This window comes from Sorex fumeus, unplaced genomic scaffold, assembly GCF_029834395.1.
Source record: "Sorex fumeus unplaced genomic scaffold, SorFum_2.1 ptg000131l, whole genome shotgun sequence".
NCBI classification, from domain to species: Eukaryota; Metazoa; Chordata; class Mammalia; order Eulipotyphla; family Soricidae; genus Sorex; species Sorex fumeus.
Window position 1 is genome coordinate 30158772 of NW_026606188.1, and position 12727 is coordinate 30171498.

At 37.7% G+C, this 12727-nt stretch overlaps 1 protein-coding gene across 4 annotated transcripts in view; it reads right to left on the reverse strand.

The window, feature by feature from the left end:
- Positions 1-12727, reverse strand: part of PLPPR5 (phospholipid phosphatase related 5) — a 176878-nt gene that overhangs the window by 26690 nt on the left and 137461 nt on the right. The gene's annotated exons all lie outside the window — the stretch shown is intronic.

Below are 12727 nucleotides of genomic sequence, written 5' to 3' on the forward strand. Positions count from 1 at the left end.
GGAAGGAAGGCTTTCACTTTTCCTTCTGACCTTAGGGGTATGGTTTTGATTTTTTTCATTGCGTATGACTTTTGCTTGGTTCATGATAATTGACTTTATCTATATTGGGGTAAGAAAAGTTTCTCCAGTTCTCATTTTATTAAGTTTTTAAAAAGTTATGAGTGGGTTTTACATCTTTTCAAATGGCTTTCTTTTGCATATACTGATATAATCATATGGTTTTAAATTTTCCTTCTACTGATATAATGTATTCTGTTGATTCATTTGCGTATATGAAACCATTCTTCCATCCCTTTGATAAATCCTACTTAGTCATTGAGTATTGCCTTTTTGATGAATTGTTGGATTCTTTTTGCTAATATTTTGTTAAGGATATTTATGTCTATATTTACCAGGAATATGTCTAAATTTCTCCCCTTTTTCAGTAGTATATCTGTCTGCTTTTGGTGCCGGGACAATATTTGTCTCATAGAAACTGTTTGAGAGGGTTCCTGTTTATTCAACTTTCTGGACAGTAATTGTTAAAGGATGGAAGTAAGTCTTTTTTAACGGTTTTAAACATTTCACTAGTAAACCCATTAGACCTGGGCTTTTGTTTGGGGGGCAGGGAGCCTTTTGATTACCATTTCAATTTCTCTGATAGCAACTATTCTATTCAGGTGTCCTGTTTTCTCTTGGTTGGTACTGGGAAGGTTGTAAGAGTCCAACACTGTATCTGTTTCTTCTCCATGACATAAAGATTTTCATAGCAATCCTAGATGGTCCTTTGATTTTCAATGATATCTGCTGTGTTATCTCCCCTCTTAACCCTGATTTGGTTTATTAGAGTCTTCCCTTTATTTATTTTTATGTGTGAGTTTAGATAATCATTTGTCAATTTTGGGCGATAAAGGGCAGTGCTCAGGGTTTACTCCTGGCTCTGATTCAGGGATCACTCCTCACAGTAGTGACATTGCTGGAGCTCCATTGTCTTCTTCCTTAAGTTCTACAAAGTTTCACTGTTAGTTGCCCTGTCAGGTCTTCATTGTTTATTCTTTTTTCTCAGATCAAATAAATTTCATTCTTTATTTAGGGGAATGATACAACAGACACCGTGCATCTGGACCATACCTGGTAGTGCCCATAGCTTATTCCTGGCTCTGTGATTTTTATTCTATTACTACATATGCTAACACCTGTCCTTAACCGATTTGACTTTCTCCAGTGAGGATTTTGGTTTTTACAAATTCTAGTATTGGGCTTACTCATGCTATGATATGTTTTGATTTCTTACATTAGTCTCCTAATTATACATTGTTTTGCCACTTACCTTTTGCCTCTTTTCATCTGTTTTACTGTTTGCATCTTTTGATCTGTTTTATAGCAGTTATGTATATCTAGGTCAAGAAGTCAACATGATGAATGACTAGGCACATGAGTTGTGCAGGAGGAAGAGAGCGGCGTGGAATGCCTTCAAGAGCATAGAAGAAATAGCTAAGAGGATGAAGAACCTCAGGCTCCAGGCACATCTCTTCGAGTCTACTGTTCTTCCTTCATTAACATATGCCTCAGAGACTTGGGCCCTACAAAAACAGGATGAGAACGCTTTTTGGGTCTCCCAAAGAGTAATCGAAAGAGCTATGCTTGGAGTATCACGCTTCACTCAACTGAGAGAAAGAATCCAGAGTTCTGACCTTCGTCAACGATCAAGAATCAGGGACACTGTCTCATTTGACATGGCATCAAGAATCAGATGGGCTGGACACGTAATGAGATTTGGAGATGACCACTGGATTAGAGCCATTACTGACTGGATTCCATGGGACATTAAAAGATTGTGTGGCTGACGACCTACAAGATGGTCAGACTTCTTCGTCAAGACCCTGAACGATCAGCTTGAGGCTCTTAGTGTTTCTAGAATGAGCAGATGCCATTGGGCTACACTAGCACGTGACAGAGACAGATAAAGACGTTACTGGCGCTCGCTTGAGCAAATCAATGAGTAACAAGATATCAAGTGATCAAGTCATCATCTGTTTTATTTAATGTCCATGAAAATAGAAACAAGATTTTTGCTTACAATAAATTTAGAAATTTAGGTATATTATAATCTTTTCCCCAAAACACACTCTTTTGAAATATTTTTCTGTCATGAAGTAATTTTTAAATAATTTAATTAATTGTCCCTATTACTTATATCTGAACAAGGACTCACTAGCTTAGTTTATTTTCCTAAAATGAACTGGAGGAAATTTATCAATGATCCTTGAATTATTTTCATGAGTAATCAAGAGTTTTTATCCTACATTTTGATTTGAAGACATGGAGGATATAGCTTGTGTTGTCATTAGCGCAACAGGATCCAAGCAGTACTACCTTCTCAATCTTTGCACTCAACCTACAACCCAGTTGGCCAACTGTAACCAGGAGGAGACTCCAATGAACTGTGGGCTTCAGAAGAACCACAGGAATTTAATTACTCTGGGTGAATATTTGCAAGGAACAACTTGAACATTATCAATAGTGAATACAAGGAAGCATAATTAGGACCTCCTTAGCAGCTTAAAAAAAAGGAATAATTTGACTTGGATTTGGACATTGCGAGACCTGCTTAGAGTGAAAGCTGGTGAACAGCATCCATTAGGTCTCACCCTTGTCCCAGTTTCTGTCTAGGAGTGTGCAAGACATAGACTTCAATGACCCAGCCTCAGTGCCATTTAAGAATTCCTTCCCCAGAACCACATGGCTGCATATATGGTCATGCCACACGTATTGTCCACCATCCTCTCACCTTCATAAATCATCTGGAAAACAGAGGGGCTTACTGCAGACTAATACCAACCAGATGGCTGCTACCTGCATTGTCTTTAACCTCATCATTGCACTGCTGTGTCCGACTCCTCCCATCTAGCCTCTGGCACTGTGGTCTGAGAACCCAGGTGCATATTGACTGAGTGGACTCACATCTTAACTTTCACGTCTTCAGCAAGTCAGAGACTTCCCCCACCCATACACATCTGTTCATCTTACACGTCTGTTGTAAAATGAACACATGTGATAACTTACACATCTGTTCATCTCCATCCCCAGCACTTCAGCCAAGCTCAGACCACAGGAGTGTCAGTGAACAATCAAACCCTGAATCTCTTCATCAGATCCATAGATCCAATCTCTTCATCTTCACCAATCATGAAACAGAGCAGTTAAAAATTGAGGAAATTAGCATCTAAAATACAAATGGGCAGAAGTCCAGGGAAGTCCTCATGCCCATCAAAACTCTGACACCTTTGAGGAGGACCTCTGAACAATAGACTTCAAAATGGTAGAAGAAATAAAGGAAGCTTTGGACACAAAATTTAATCAGCTCAAACAATAAACTAATGTAAAAATTTTAAAGAACACATCGAAATAAAAGTTATAAAGAATACACTACTAACTCAAGGCTACAAATTTCAGAATGCCAAGGACCATATCAGTGACCCTGAAAGACAGAATACAAGCTAGCATTAAAAAAGAAGAGTAAAATGGAAAGCAACATTAAAAAAAGAGAGTTTAAAATACTTAAAGGTAACATCAAGTGAAACAACCTTCAAATCCTAGGAATACCTGAGGAGAAAAAAATGAGAATGAGGAAGAAATACTAGTGGAGGAGATAATAACTGAAAATTTCCCCAATTAGAGGAGGAAGATAGTGCATTGATTTAAGAGGTCCAGAGAGTTCCAAACAAAATATATCCAAATAGAACAACACCAAAATACGCTGTAATCAAAATGGCAAGAACCAATGATAAAGATAGATCAAAGAAGCAAGAGAAAATAAAAACGTAAGTACAAGGGAAAGAGCATCAAAACCGTAACAGACCTCTTATATGAAACTATACAAGCAAGGAAACAACAGACCGACATTCAAAACACTGAAGGAGAAAAATATTCAACCTAAGATTGTCTACCTTGCAAGGTTGCCATTCGCATATGAGGGAGGAATAAAAACATTCTCAGACAAATAAGAGCTCAGACATTTGCTATACATAGTCTTCCCTACAGCAGATACTAAAATATCTCTCACAAAAACAAAACATCTAAGGGAAAAAATCCAAAAAAATCATAGAAAAATGATGAAAAATATTGTATCAATATTTTCCCTGAAAGTCATTGGACCACACTCTTCATCAAAAAGAATAGAGCAGACAGATGATCAAAACACAAAATCCATATATTTGCTGAGTATAGGAAACACTTAAAATCATAGGATAAATAGCATTCAACCTAAAATAAGTACTTAGAGATAGAAATGGACATTACTGCTTATAAGGGAATAGAAGATCAAAAAAGTACTAACTCTCATCAACATAGATGTGACAAATGAAGGAGCAGCAAAGTTTATAAAACTTCTGCTGACAGATAGAAAAATCACTTTGATGGAAAGAAACACAATAGCCTTCGGTTTAAGCACCGATTAGACTGGTGTTTCTAGTGTCTCTCTATTTCTTTTATCTGGTATTTTTATTACCTACCTCAGAGAAACATCTTGTTTTGAATTTTATACAGCAAGCTCTGTGCTCTGTGTAACACACATGGATCTTATAAATAAGAGACTTGACACTATTCAGCTGAAAATGTTCCATATCTTGATTTATCTTATAATTTTGGATGCTTCAATAGTAATAACGGTAATGATTGGTGATGATGAAGTGTACCAGATACTGTTCTAAGAGTTTTCTATTAGTTAATGGAACTCTCAAACTGACCATTCTATGTGTGAAAAAAATTGAGTCACAAATCATTTAAGCTGCCTAAGGTCAAAACTGCCCCAAAGTCCTATGCAGCCTACCTCCAGAATTTACTAGCACAAAAAATTCTATAATACTAGATTCTATTGTAGCAGCTGTACCACAAATGAAGTAATAATTCATTACTTATATGCTTTTAGACTTTTAAAACTTAAGAATACAAAGAGCCTGAAAAGGAGTAAGTGGTAACCTAAATATTTAGTGGGCATTCAGATCTGAGTGACTAGTTTTCACAGATGATTAGTTCTTTTCACAAACCCAAATGTTATAGATGTTCCGATTTACTTAGCTTTCAGAAAAAAAGCATGACTTTTCCTCATAATCTATCGTAATTAACTATATGACAAGCTCCCTATAATTATGGGATAAATTACTGGCATAAAAATAAAGAATGCTTGCATGCTATAATTATTCTGCAGCTTACAGTTTATCAAACAAGTACTGATAATTTGGAGGGTTACATAAGTATGCAACTTCTGAAAGAAAAACTTTGCTTTCTCTACACAAAACTTACAAGCAGATAATAAAAGCTTGGATAAAAATGCTAGGACTATTGGCTACCCCTGCAGAACAAGCTTTCACCCCAAAATCCTTTTCTCATATCAGAAAGCCTGTTTAATCCAATATAGTGTTACAATTTATCGATTATTAGGATTAAACTACTGGAAGAATTTTGCATTACCTCTTTTCTATTAGGAACTACAAGGCAAAATAATGTTACTTCCAATTTCTCCATATCTCAAAAAGGAAAAGCTTTGTAGGTGAAAGAGAAATAGTGCTGTGGGTAGAATGCTTGCCCGTTCAATCCCTAGCTATCTGTAATAGTACCCAGAGTCTCTCCAGTATAAGCTCTGAGCACTGACTGGTGTGGTTCCAAATAGCAGTCAGTGTAGTGAAGATGCAGGCTAAAAAGGAATCTCATTCATTGTTGATAGGAATGCTGACTGGTTCAGGCTTTTTGGAAAACAATACGGGTATTCCTCAAAAAACTAGAAATTGAACTTCTATATGACCCAGCAATACCACTTCTGGAATATAACCTGCAGTCCTAAAAACACACAACAGAAATGCCATCTGCACTTCTATGTTCACTGCAGCATAATTCACAAAAGGCAGAATCTGGGAACAACCCGAGTGCCCAAGAACAGATGATTCAATAAGGAAACTATGGTACATCTACACAATGAAATACCACGCAGCCACCAGGAAAAATTAAGTCATGAAATTCGCATATAAATGGATGAAGATAGTGAGTATCATCTGAGAGAAATGAGTCAGAGAGAGAGAGAGGGACAGAGAGAATGACATAATTCACAAAAGGCAGAATCTGGGAACAACCCGAGTGCCCAAGAACAGATGATTCAATAAGGAAACTATGGTACATCTACACAATGAAATACCACGCAGCCACCAGGAAAAATGAAGTCATGAAATTTGCATATAAATGGATGAAGATAGTGAGTATCATCTGAGAGAAATGAGTCAGAGAGAGAGAGGGACAGAGAGAATGATTGCACTCATTTGTGGAATGTGAAAAAACACAATATCATATTAATATCCAAGGTCAGTAGAAATAAGGGCCATGAGGACTGGTCCATCATTAGAAGCTTGCTACAAGTATTAGTGATGGCGGGAGGGCAGCTAGGATAGAGAAGGAACCACTACAAGGATAGTTGAAAATGATGAATCTAGATAAGAACTGAGTGCTGGAAGTAGGTAAAGCGACAAACATGATAACCTTTCAGTACCTGTACTGCAAATCATAATGCCAAAATGACAGAGGGGGGAGGGAGGAAGAAAGGGAGGGAGATAAAGAGGGAGGTAGGGGAGAGAGAGAGAGAGAGAGAGAGAGAGAGAGAGAGAGAGAGAGAGAGAGAGAGAGAGAGAGAGAAAGTGTCTGCCATAGAGGCAGGCTATGGTTTGGAGTGGGGGAGTAACGTCAGGAAGGAAACTGGGGTCATTAATGGTGGGAAATGTACACTGATGAAGGCGCTGTTGGAACACTGTATGACTGAAACCTAATTGTGAATAACTTGTAACTGTATGTCTCACAGTGATTCAATTAAAAAATACTAAGGTAAAGAAAAGAATAAAGTCATTTGGACAGTTCAAATGAACTCTACACTCCCTCCCAAACTACACCCCACCAAAAAAAAAAAATGAAAGAAAAGAAAAGACAGAGCTGCAGAAATTGTACAGCAGGTAAGGTACTTGTCTTGCACATGGTGACCCAAGTTCACATCCCTGCATCTCATATGGTTCCCGGAGCACTGTCATAAATGATTCCTTAGCACAGAGCCAGGAGTAATTCCTGAGAATCACCACTGTATACCCCCTCCCTTCTAAAAAATAAAGAAAATGAAAAGCTATATTAGTTTTTCTGTAATTGATCCCTTCCTCGCTCTCTTGGCTGATGAATATGTTTGAATTATGATGGTCTGAGTGGGGGCAGAGAGAGGGTCATGTTTTTTGTGGAGAACATTTTTCTTGCTAACAGTATGAAGAAAGTGAGCAGGATATTCTGGAATCAAAAGTGTGTGGTACTAAGGTATTCTGCTGAATAAAGAGATGGGAATCACAGTCAAATCATCTTTATTTAAATCATCCTCTTGAGTGCAGATAAAATAGATGAATTTCACAAATAAGAAAATCAATAAAAACATTAATAATGCTGATCTTAGTAATGTAAAGGGTTCTAATTTTTTTGCTTCCTCCTGAAATATTTAATTAATTTATTTTTTTTACTTTTTCTGGTGGGGGGTGATGTTGGTTTGGGCCACACTCATCAGTGCTCTGGGCTTACTCCTGGCTCTGCAACTCCTGGCAGGGCTCCAGAGATCATTTGGGATGCAGGGGAGCAAACCTGGGTTGGTTTCATGTAAGGCAAGCACTCTACCCATTGCATTATCTTTCTGGTCCCCATATTATTTTTGAGTATCTCCAAGCAGTGCTCAGGGTTCTGCAGGGACACTCCAAAATATGTGAATAAAACACGCTGTACTGGTAAGAAAGGAAGAAATCAAGCTCTCACTATTCGCAGATGATATGATACTCTACTTAGAGAACCCAATAACTTCCACCAAAAAACTCTTAGAAACAATAGACTCGTATAGTAAAGTTGCAGGTTATAAAATCAATACCCAAAAGTCCATGGCTTTCCTATACGCAAACAGTGAGAGAGAAGAAAGCAACATGAAAAAAACAATCCCATTCACAATTGTGCCCCAGAAAATCAAGTACCTAGGAATCAGCTTAACTAAGGAAGTAAAGGACCTGTACAAAGAAAACTACAAAACGCTACTTCAGGAAATAAAAGAGGACATGAGGAAATGGAAAGATATCCCCTGCTCATGGGTCGGGAGACTTAACATTGTCAAAATGGCAATACTACCGAAAGCATTGTATAAATTCAATGCAATCCCTATAAGGATACCCATGACATTCTTCAAAGAAATGGAGCAAACACTCTTGAAATTTATATGGAACAATAAGCCCCCACGAATAGCTAAAGCAATTCTTGGGAAAAAGAAAATGGGAGGAATCAACCTCCCGAACTTCAAACTGTACTACAAAGCAGTAATAATTAAAACAGCATGGTACTGGAACAAAGGCAGAACTGCAGACCAATGGAACAGGGTTGAATACACTGACATCTCTCCTCAATCATATGCTCATCTAATCTTTGATAAAGGTGCAAGTAATGTGAAGTGGAGTAAGGAAAGCCTCTTTAATAAATTGTGTTGGCATCACTGGACGGCTACATGCAAAAAAATAGGCTCAGAACTCTGCCTAACACCATGTACAAAAGTAAGATCAAAATGGATTAAAGACCTCAACATCAGACCAGAAACCATAAGGTACATTGAAGATAAAGTTGGCAAAACCCTCCATGACATTGAAGCTAATGGTATCTTCAAAGATGCCACGCCACTGGCCGAGCAAGTGAAAACAGAGATAGATAAATGGGACTATCTTAAACTAAGAAGCTTCTGCACCTCCAAAGAAACAGTGACCAAAATACAAAGACAGTCTACAGAATGGGAAAGGATATTCACCGAATACACATCTGACAAGGGGTTGATATCCAGGATATACAAAATACTGGTTAAACTCCACAAGAAGAAAACATCCAACCCCATCCAAAAATGGGGCAATGAAATGAACAGAAACTTTCTCAAAGAAGAAATCCGAATGGCAAAAAAGCACATGAGAAAATGCTCTACATCATTAATCATCAGGGAGATGCAGATCAAAACCACAATGAGATACCATCTCACACCTCAGAGACTGGCCCAAATTCAAAAGAACAAAAGCAACCGATGCTGGCGTGGATGTGGCGAGAAAGGGACACTCCTTCACTGTTGGTGGGAATGTCCACTGGTTCAGCCCTTCTGGAAAACAGTATGGACGATTCTCAAAAAATTAGAAATTGAGCTCCCATTTGACCCAGCAATACCACTCCTGGGAATATATCCCAGAGAGGCAAAAATGTATAGTCGAAGTGACATCTGCACTTGTTTGTTCATTGCAGCCCTCTTTACAATAGCCAGAAACTGGAAGAAACCTGAATGCCCAAGAACAGATGACTGGTTAAAGAAACTTTGGTACATCTACACAATGGAGTACTATGTAGCTCTTAGAAAAGATGAAGTCATGAAATTTACATACAAGTGGTACAATATGGAAAGTATCATGCTTAGCGAAATGAGTCAGAAAGAGAGGGATAGACATAGAAAGATTGCATTCATCTGGGGGATATAAAGTAACAAAGTATGAGATTAATACCCAAGAATAGCTGAGATCAGCACCAGGAGGATTACTCCATAACTTAGAGGCCAGCCGGGTATCCTAGAGGAAAGGGCTATTCAGATAGAGAAGGGAGCACCAAATAAAGATGTTTGGAGGATCCTCCCAGGAGGGGAGATGCATGTCGAAAGTAGACTATGGACTGAACATGTTTGCCACTCAATGCCTCTTTTGCAGACCAAAACACCCAAAAGGAGAGAGAGAACACAGGGGATTGCCCTGCCACAGAGACGGGGGGATGGGGGGATGGGGGTGGGAGGGATATTATCCATGGTGGTGGAAAATGGGCACTGGTGGAGGGATGGGTATCTGATCATTGTATAATTGAAACCAAAGCACAAAAAATTGTAAATCTACAACTTTAAAAAAAATAAAATAAAATAAAGGGAAAAAAAAAAAACAACAACAACAACAAAAAAAACACGCTGTACTTTGAGCTCAGAGTTGAGGCAATGCTTAGGCCCTGGGGCCACCGGGTTCACCCTGTTGGTATGTGGATCCATCATGACTTCATGATTATACTTGGCAGAGCTTGGTGAGTAGTGCCAGGTTAAATCCCTGGCATCACTTGGTCCCTCAAACATAGAACAAGGAGAGATGTCTGAGCATGGAGCTGAGAACAGTTCCTGTGCACTTCCAGGTATGGCCTAAAAACCTTCCTAAAATAAATCTGAAAACTAAAAAGTAGAAGGCTGTGATGATTGCTCAAGTTAATTTCAGAGGTACATGAAATAAAAGATTCTACTTGTTATCATAGCTATGTTAAATATTTTTCCTAAATTCTGTAATTTTCTACCTTTATTTTTAATTAACCATGGACTAAATTAATACTTGTGTTATTGAATGCATTATTTGTTGCAAATATATTATTACATAAGTATATCTCAAAATATTACATTGTATAATTTTTTATTTACTATTTATTAATGAGGTGGACCTTTGCAAAGCACTTAACCATGTGGAAGTTAAGGAAATGTGGTTATTTAATTATTTGTTTATTTTGGCTTTTGTGCTATACCTAATGCTGATCTAGGGGCTTGAGTTGCAGATATTGAAACTGGTCTCCTTGATTCAAAGCACATGCTCCAGCCCACTGAGCATCTCTTTTGCCCAGAAGAGTTTAAAAATGTTTTAAAACTGAGATTCGGCGATTTACAATGCCATAAATAATGGTTTCTCATGCACATCATTTCAACACTATGCCCCTCTCCCAAGGATCCCACGATCCCTCCTTCCCCCATACTCCCACTCAGCTGTGTGGTTATCTCATTCTGATGCCTTTGAGCCTTTATTCCTACCCTGCTGAGTATTTTTAAGTCTTACTTATGAGAGACAGCATTCTGTATCTGTCCCTTTCCTTCTGACTCCATTTGGCATGATATACTATAGTTACATCCATGCTGCAGTAAACTGAATGATTTTCAGTCATTTAAAAAACATTAAAGATTATGTCTGTCACTACATTTTGTAAGAAGGGAAAGAGAATGTCCAGGACAAGTCTTCAAAGAGCTAAAGTGCAGATAACACTTATATTTTCTGCTTATATTCTACAGGTCTGAACTTAGTTGATAAGCATAGCCAACTGTAATGCAAGTTGTAGTACACAGACTATAGTCAGGGCAGTCACAAATGTTTTCAAAACTAGTTTAAGTGATTCAATTAAAAGCAACATGTAAAGAAGAGATGTTGACTTATCACAGTAGTTTTTGCCACTATAATTATACTCAGGTTTAAAACTGCTGGAAGAAATAAAACTGCGTGGAATGTATATGATTTTAGGAGTTAAAATATTAATAAAATTAAGTTTGTCACTTGTAACACATAGCTATGATGCTTGTGGAATTTACATAAGCAATGAGTGTAGTTCTTGACACATCTATAATTACCATTAAATTGTATGGCCATTATCATCATCGTCATCTTACAGTATCTCTATAGTCATTTGTATGCTTGAATTCTTTCCACAGGATTAAAGGAAAGTGATTACATGGCTTTTATTGAATCCTTATAGAAGAGAAAAATTCATAGCTCTCAAGGCAGCGATTATATTTTCAGAAATACTTCTCTTCTTTCTGGATGTTATTTATATTCTTACATTTTCTGTTTTTTTTTTTAAAAAACCCTAATTGTCATCATGAAACCTGTAAACAATTTATCTCCCTTTACCATACTCAGTCCTTCATCTATTTAGGTGAAGACATTACTTCTTCCATGGCTTCTAGTCTTCTCTAGATTGATCATTTTTAAAAATTATTTCTACAGTTTCTCATAATCCAGACCTTGCATCCACTGACCATTCTGACAAATTTATTCACTCATTCTTGAGTGCCAACAATTCTGCTTTTATCAATATCCATTTTTAATCTGACCACAGCTGGCAATATACAGTATTCTCAAATGGTCCCATCAGAGTTGAGCAATGTGCACCACCAATCCTCTCCTTCAGGACATCCTGCTTCCTAATGGTTCTTAACATCAGTCAGTTCTTTGGGTAGCCATATCCTGCAGCTGGCACAAGCTAAACAGTAGCCTACTACAGCTGCTGAGTCTTTTTTAGCTGCACTGATCTGTGCACTTAGCCTAGATGTACTCTACTCGGTGCAAGGTTTGGTTTTTGTTTCTTACTACAAATACAAAACATTTGCTTTTTATAGTTAGTTGTTAACTTATTCTTTCATCCAATGTATTAATTATCCTTCACAGCTTCATAGCTTCTAAACACTTGGTTAGCATGTAATTAAACTCTTCATCTAAGATACTGATTAAAACATGGCCAAAGAGACGGCTAAGTATGAACAACCCACTGAGCAACCTTTTAGCCAGTTACAGATATACATAGCATCTAAATTTGCCATTACAATCAAGTTTACAAAATCTGTAGAAATCCTTTTTTGTTAAACACCAGTCTTCAGTGTTCACGGACCAATGAGGCCTTGAACTTGTACACAAATTACGGCCTGGCTCTACTCAGCTCAACCTCATCTTTGGTGCTTCTCTGAGAACACAGCAAGTGTTCTGCAAAGCCTTGGGAAATTGTGACAGATGTGGTATATATTTATATATTTATATTTACATATACATGGGCTGGAGCTATAGCACAGTGCATAGGGCATTTGCCTTGCATGAGGCATACCCGGGTTCAATTGCTCCGC